This window comes from Ornithodoros turicata, unplaced genomic scaffold (genome assembly GCF_037126465.1).
Source record: "Ornithodoros turicata isolate Travis unplaced genomic scaffold, ASM3712646v1 Chromosome33, whole genome shotgun sequence".
Lineage (NCBI taxonomy): Eukaryota > Metazoa > Arthropoda > Arachnida > Ixodida > Argasidae > Ornithodoros > Ornithodoros turicata.
In genome coordinates, this window is record NW_026999359.1 from 1,280,927 (window position 1) to 1,288,659 (window position 7,733).

Consider the following 7,733-nt stretch of genomic DNA (forward strand, 5'->3'; position numbering starts at 1 on the left):
GTAACAATTTCTATTCACCTCTAAGTTTCAAGGTTTACCTATAAGTTCACCTCTGTCAAAGAAAATTCCCACTTTACATCTGAGTGCACTGACTGAGCAAGTTTAACTCTGAACTTACTCGTCATCATCACTCATCGATCAGGTAGATATCATTTGATGCATTCTAACATAAACCAACATAGAATTACTGGACGTGCCCCATGTTCTCAAAAGGAACACTGATAATTTTTTTAAATATAAGTATCGCTTTACACCATGTGAACAGGCCTCCACAGCTCCCCGCATCTGCGGCAGTAGAAAAATAAAACACGTCACAGTCACGTGGTATTACATCATCAGGCATCATGACGGATGCCCATTGGCCAAAGGAGGATGCGCGCTCCGGGATTGGTTGATAAAGTTCCGAAATATCTGACAGCTCACTTTTCGCGGGCAGTCTGGGCAGTCGGCCAGGCGGGCAGCTCCATGCAAGGTGGCTGCGTCTCCGCGGCTCGCCGATGTCGGTTGACCACAACGACCAAAGATGAAGTGTACGCGCGGGTTTGTTCGTGAGCTATAGTGACTCTGGCCATGTACTGATCTCCGATAAGGTGTCAACCTACGGACATTCTTGCCGGGTCGGAACTGGAATGCTTGGTGAGCTGGCGCCTGAAGAACACTTTCGAGCGCTGTCGCATTTTCAAATACAGTGACTAAGAAGAGAGTGTTCGTAACGACAAAAGTATTTCCCGTGACTGTGTGACCTACGGTGCATCGCCAGAATGAGAAGAAGATGCTCATCTGTGAAACGCACACACTCGTGGACTTGGCCACCGGGGTGCGACCGGGGCCATCCGTCAACAACAGGGCTAGTCTGTTTCAAACATGCTCAGCCCATGTCCGCGACACTAACACCAGGCGGGCCTGGTTACCCTGTTCGGAACTGCCTGTTCAACTACAAACGGAACTGCCTGTTCAACTACAAATTAATGACAGCTCATATCTCCAAGTATCATGCAGTTTAGGAGATTACACGCTCCTCAGTCAGATATATCTGCACATCGCGTTATTGATGTGCTGCTGCAAGAATACTGAGGAGGAAAGCGACGTGACGGACTGTAGAGCAAGCGGTTGTCTGAGTTCCCGAGATACATGACCATCTCTGCTGAATCTCATTTTGCTCTTTGTGTTCGCTGCAAGACGTCCAGAAAATACACTAAGAACAACCTTTCCTCCGAGTTTGGGAATATCATCGTCATCAGCTGTACTGGTTTCCGAACGCTCCCTCGCTTTTCACAGCGCAATTTCTACAACAGCATATGCGCACGGTCCATCTTCAGTGTTCGCGAGGCAAACGGGGATCCCAGATGCTGGACTAGGTACCCAGTCAACACAACATTGCAAATTCAACGCTGAAACCACGTTGAAAATCAACCATGTGAATGCAGGATCAACGTCGACAACTAACGTTCATTCAACCTGGCTAATGTCACAGCCAGAAACGGGTTAAATTAACAGCGACCAGAACGCATATTCCACGTCACTGAAACGTAGTTTATGCGTTCATTCAACGTATACTAATGTTGAAAAAGTGGAATAATTAACAACAAACTGACAACGTATAATTAACTTGCGATGAAAGCGCTAATTAACCGTAATTACATTTTTAATTATTATTCAATACATGTTATTTCTCGATGCTTTTATTTAACAAATAAGCATAATGTCCTCATAATAGTCATAAATAATGACACAAAAATATGCTTGCCGTAAGTTTTATTCTCCTTACATTTTAGTAGCACTGATACATTTTTCCATACTCTCTCTCGTGAACAAAAGGACAGTTAACTGACCGTTCTAATTGTTGAAAGGCACTGGAAGATCGCGGGAAGCCACGTCGTTTCGGCATCCAGGCTGTCTTCTTCCTTTGCGACTACGCCTGCATAAAAGTGAACACCAACAACGCAACAAATCAATTCGAGCAGCTAAGAGAAAACTTACGTTACATCTGTGAACAGGCTCGCCCTTTGCTCAACATCTGCCTTTCATTCACGCATCGCCCTCTGTCCTGAAATACAACTGAGAATAATTACCACACGAACAAATTTGAAACGGCCAAAAACGCTGAAAAACAGTTCAGGAGAACACCATGTAATAGTGCGCTATTTCCACACACTATAAATGTAAACACAATTATGAACTCAAATCCGACGTACACATACCTGCGCTTTCTACGAATCACTCATAAACGGCACACACTGGACTTGCCAACAGCGACGATAATCTCTGAGTCAGCTTCCTGGTAGTAGAGAGAGCCCGTCGTAACCGTCATGACCAACTCGTATATCCCAGCAGTGTGAGTGAAACCTCTGCTTACCGATATCACAGTCACCAGCACAACCCGGTTCGAAACCAAAACAAGCCACGAAACAAGAAAGAAGGAGCCGCAAAAGCGAAATAAACTTGAAACGCCAACATGAGTTAATGGCGGTTACGATCTGAGGAGAATGGCGTCTGGTGCGGCTTCTCCGATCCTCGCTTTGAAAAGAACGAACTTGAATTGGATCGTGGATGGGATTGGATTGGATAATGCAGTTGCTTTATGTATGATAAATCAACGTGATTTCCGCGTGTACACTTTGCGTGTGAAATCCTGAAGTAAAACATGTGCAGGAACAACGTTGTTCGTTCTACGTTTTCGGTTACGTTAAATTCCAGCGTAAGTATCAACGCTGTCATAACGTGCTCCATTCCAATGCTGGTATATGAGTGTTGAATCAGCGTTGAATTCCTGTATTACAATTCACATGTTGAAATTTAACGTAAAATCTCCGTGAAATTCATGTTCGCAATTCACGTTTCACATTGTTCAACGATATTCAACGTGGATTTTACATTCTGTCAACCATGTGTGTTGACTGGGTAAGGGCGAGGACTGTTCTCTTCCTTTACGGTGACCTGAGGCTGTTTCCCGTAACCTTCATCGTCACTGTTGGTCATTAAGTTATTTATGGTTCCGTATTGAACGACCCTCTGCAAGCTTGCCCTATGTCTTGCCTGACGTCACCTAGGACACGGTATCCTGGCACTACCTGATCGTCAGCTTCACATTGTGGGGCATCCTGATAGTAAGCCCTTGTTCTCCTAAATGTTGCTGTCATTCCTATGTGTCGTGCAAGGTTAAAAGGCGCGCCAACAGATGGCGCCACCAGCCGAGATGGAAAGTGTCTTTGAAAGGAGCAGTGTTCTTCCACTTCCGAACGGGACTCCGTCGATTAAAGACGCATGCCTAAATAAACTGACATGTAAAGCATATTCAAATAATAAAAGTTTGCGCGACCTGCAACAAGCGCGACCTGCAACAAGTGTAAGAAACAATGACATTTTTTTTCTCAATTTGCAAGTCTTCGCAATTTCCCAAGAAACCTCAAAAGAGTCAGCTGCACTACAGTGCGGCCGTGGAAGAGGTCTACGTGGGAGAGTCCAGATTGAGTCGAGCTCCAAGCCATGGAGGATTAAAGCGACAGTTGGCAGAAAGAGACATCACGTACAAAGTCGACACCGGGGCTGACGTATCGGTAATACCCCAATGCCTGTACTCTGAAGAAATGGACAAGTTGAAGAACCTTACCAAAGTCCTTTTGAGTCCAGGTCAAAATCCTGGGGTCAAAACCCAGGGGCCGGTAAAAACAACAATCAAATGGAGACATCAAGCTCTACAGGAGCAGGTCTTTGTCGTCACTGGCTTACGGGAAGCCCTGTTAGGCCGACCCGTTATCAGAGCACTGGAGGTCCTAAAGCACCTACATGAGGTCTCCACAACACAGAGTGGAGTTTTAGATGCCTAAAGAAGTTCTTAAGGACTACCCCAAGCTCCTTTTATGACTGGTACTGATGAAAACTCCGACGAAGATAACACTCCTGCTTGAGGCAAAACCTTACGCCGTAGCCTATCCAAGAAGAGTTGGCCATTCCACTCCTGCCCAAAGTTGAAAATGAACTCAAACATATCCATGAACTGGGTGTGATAGTCAGGGACGACTGGGCTACTGAGTGGTGTGCCCCTATGTTAGTAGAAAAAAAAGCAAGACGGCGAACTACGCATATGCATAAACTGCACAAAGCTTAACAGAGAAGCAGTGTGAGAACATGTGGTGATGCCAACGATTGAAGAAAGCTTGGCGAGATTAGCGGAGGCACAAATCTTCAGCAAACTGGATGCAAGAGCATGCTACTGGCGGACTCCTTTGGACGAAAAGCCTCAGGAGTGCAAAACTTTTCTAACCCCCTTTGGGTGTTTCCAATTCCTGAGACTTCCCTTTGGAACATCAACTGCACCAGAGTTTTTATAACGTGAAATGCGCCGCATTCTGAAGGGACTGGAAGGCCAAGCTTGCTTGCAAGATGACATAATCGTCTTCGGTAGAACGAAAGGACGAGCACGAAAACAACCTCCAGCTTGTGCTTCGTCGACTGCAGAATGCCGCCATCCCTCTAAATGCTAAGAATTGTGCATAGCAAGAGTAAAGTTAAATTCCTTGGACATATCGCCTCAGCTCAAGGCATAATGGTGGAGCCTCAAAAACTCAAAGCCGTCATACAGCTGGGACCACCACAAAAGGTTTCAGAAGTGCGGTCCCTCATGGGTATGCTAAACCATTTGACCAAGTTTCTTCCGGAACTCGCTGTGCAAAGTGAACCTCTTAGGCATCTTCTCCATCAAGATGCTATGTGGCAGGGGCGTGATGCACAACAAGGTGCCTTTGACTACATAAAAAATCCCTCACCAAAACACCAGTGCTTGTGCATTAGAATCCACATGAGCCACATACACTCTCAGTGGAAGCTTCGTCGTACGTAATCTCGGCTGTTCTCTTACAGGAGATGCAGGGCGAGCGACGACCTGTTGCTTATATGCTTCCATAGCGCCCCTTATATATATATATATCCCTTATATATATCCCCCTTATATACCCCTTCTCACCTGGAAGAAAATCGATCAATTGAGTACACGTTTGCAACGATTCAGCACGCGTTTGTCGTGGGTGACTTTTCGGTGTCACATGTTCCTGGGAGGGACATCCACACGACAGATGTTCTTTCTGGGAATCCTGTATCAAACATAGACAATGTTGCCACATGTGATCTGGAAGTAGCAGTGAGTGAATATGAGGTCCTGGCAATGGAACATTCACCAGCATATGCCGGCATTCTGACACGCATCAAGACAGGAACCGCGAAACATCCCACGTTATATCGAGTGATTGAATACTGCACCAAGAGAATGGCTGAGGCGACACCAAAAATCTGCCTTGCAAGGAACGAAGATATGCAGAATGCTCAGCTGAACTCTGTGTGGTGGAACGGCACCTGTTCAAGAGCGACCGAATGGTCATCCACCTCTCCTCGGCAAGTAAGTGTTATCGAACATTCATAGTGGACACCAAGGGAGTTTCAAGATGAAGAGCGCGAGCAAGTGCAGCCGTATGATGGCCAAGTATAGGCACTCACATAGAAAACTTCGTACGCGGGTGTTCCATCTGTTCCACTTCCTGAGCGACCATGGGAGGAAATAGGCGTGGATCCTTTCACACTACAAGGAGAAAACTACTTAACTAAACTAACTAGTAATATTGGACTATTGCTGTTACTCACGTTTCTTCCAGCTCGTTAGGTTGAAAGCGACAAGAACTACGTGCGTCATCAGGGGTCTCAAGCCAAAAATTGCACGCTTTGAGGTTGCTGATGTTGTACGATCAGATAACGAACCTCAGTTCGCATCAAAAGAATTGCGGATGTTCATGAAGGAATGGTACATCTTACACAGGACATCGGGCTCTTAATATGCTCATAAGCAAATGAGCCGCGAAGCGTACTGTACAACTGGCCAAGCTGTTCCTAACGGAGACACACGGAGGTTGAGCAAGCTCTGATGGCACATTCTGCCACACCGGGACGAGAGGGCTAAACTGCCACTAAACTACTGATGGGAAGAAAAATAAAGAATAATTTCCAGCTCCTTCTAAATCGCTGGAATCACACCGGCGCTATGAAGACTTCAGTACTCGGAACTGTCAAGGTAGAGAAAGCCATGCGAAACATTACAACATAGGCTACAGAGCGCGAGAGAGTGAACATCTGCAGCCGGATAGCAGTGTAAATATATTGGCGGGAACTGCCACACACTCAAAAGTTGTAAAAGCGGCAGAAGAGCCAAGGTCCTACGTTGTGAAGACGACATCAGGATTATAGAAACGCCCGCAAATCCATCTCCAGCCATTGGAACCAAAAGTGAACCGGCCTGTGCGAACGTGCGTCCAGGATCCAAGACCAGGAGATGGGACACCTAAGCGAACCCGTGGCGGCCGTGCGATTCGACCACCGGTGCGCTTGGACTTCTGAGCCACTGTAGTGCGAGACTGCAAAGAAAGGGGGGGGGGGCGTGCAAGATTAAAAGGCGCGCCAACAGATGGCGCCATAGGCCGAGAGGAAAGTGTTTTTGAAAGGAGCCGTGCTCTACGGGCGGAACGGGACTTCGGGACTTCGTCGAGTCCCGTTTGGAACCTAACCTAACCTAGAGTTCGTCTAACCTGACTGTCACGTAACGTATATTCATCTATTCAAAGGTTCCTTCAATACTCCGTCCAGTCTATCCTACACCGAACACGACACTATGGAACGTGACAAGCACCACAGGACTCCCCGTGGCCAATCCTTCCAATGATAGTTAGATATCACTTGCAAGCAGCCCTCACCTTCCAGTCCAATCCTTCGGGATATAAGCTCGCTCATGTCAAATAAACTTTCCTGTGTTGTTTCGGTTAACCTGTTTTCTACTCTTTCTGTTCATGGTGTGCCAGACTGTGTGCACATTCACGGTTGTTTCAGAAAGTTAATGAACGCAAAATATCTGCTGATATCCGATTACAAATTTCCCCCATATATGCCACAGGTTTGAGGCAGCGCTCCTATGTCGAAGAGAGCCAGATAAACGGCATAATTCTGTTACTGATGGTTATTTTGATGTACTCTTTGCTTTCTAGTTTTCCCAGCTTGCCCAAGAGTACAGAAATGCACAAGAAGGTATCATCGCCGGGCATATGGAAAGGTAAGGAGTTCATCTGGAGAAGGTAATGTTGGAAAGCCTACCATGCCTAGTAGTAGGTGAGGCAAAGAGACGGTGGAGGACAAGCATAGAACCTTGGCCTGAAGCGCCCACTTGCATAATTTGATAAAAGGACATGAGTTCATTAAAATGCTCACGTAGAAGCTTCACCACACGCAGACGCATAATCCGCACAAAAAAGTGTGGTTATGAGCAACTCCGCAGTGGTTGATCTGACAAAGCTTGCACACCTAATGATACATCAACTGCGCTGAAATATACGCACGCATGTAGGAATTCTCTAATCAACTTGCAGCATACCACCAAGTGACTGGCGTCGCTCGCTGAGGTGGAACCCACAATCAGTATGCATAACTCCCTCTGGCAGCTGGCATGACGGTTACTGAAATGTTAATTGCGAGTTTACGTCGCGAGACAACTGAGATCGTGAGCGACGCCAGAGTAGCCGGTCTGCGGATTACTTTCGCCCACCTGATGGTTCTTTAACGTGTCACGAAAGCTCACTACAGGGTACCTCGTATTTAACGTCCCTCGCGGAAGACCGCGTGTCTAAGCAACGTGTACTCTGCCATCAATTTGCTACCGTCCTCGGCCGGGTTCGAAACAGCGATCTGGGGATAAGAAGGCG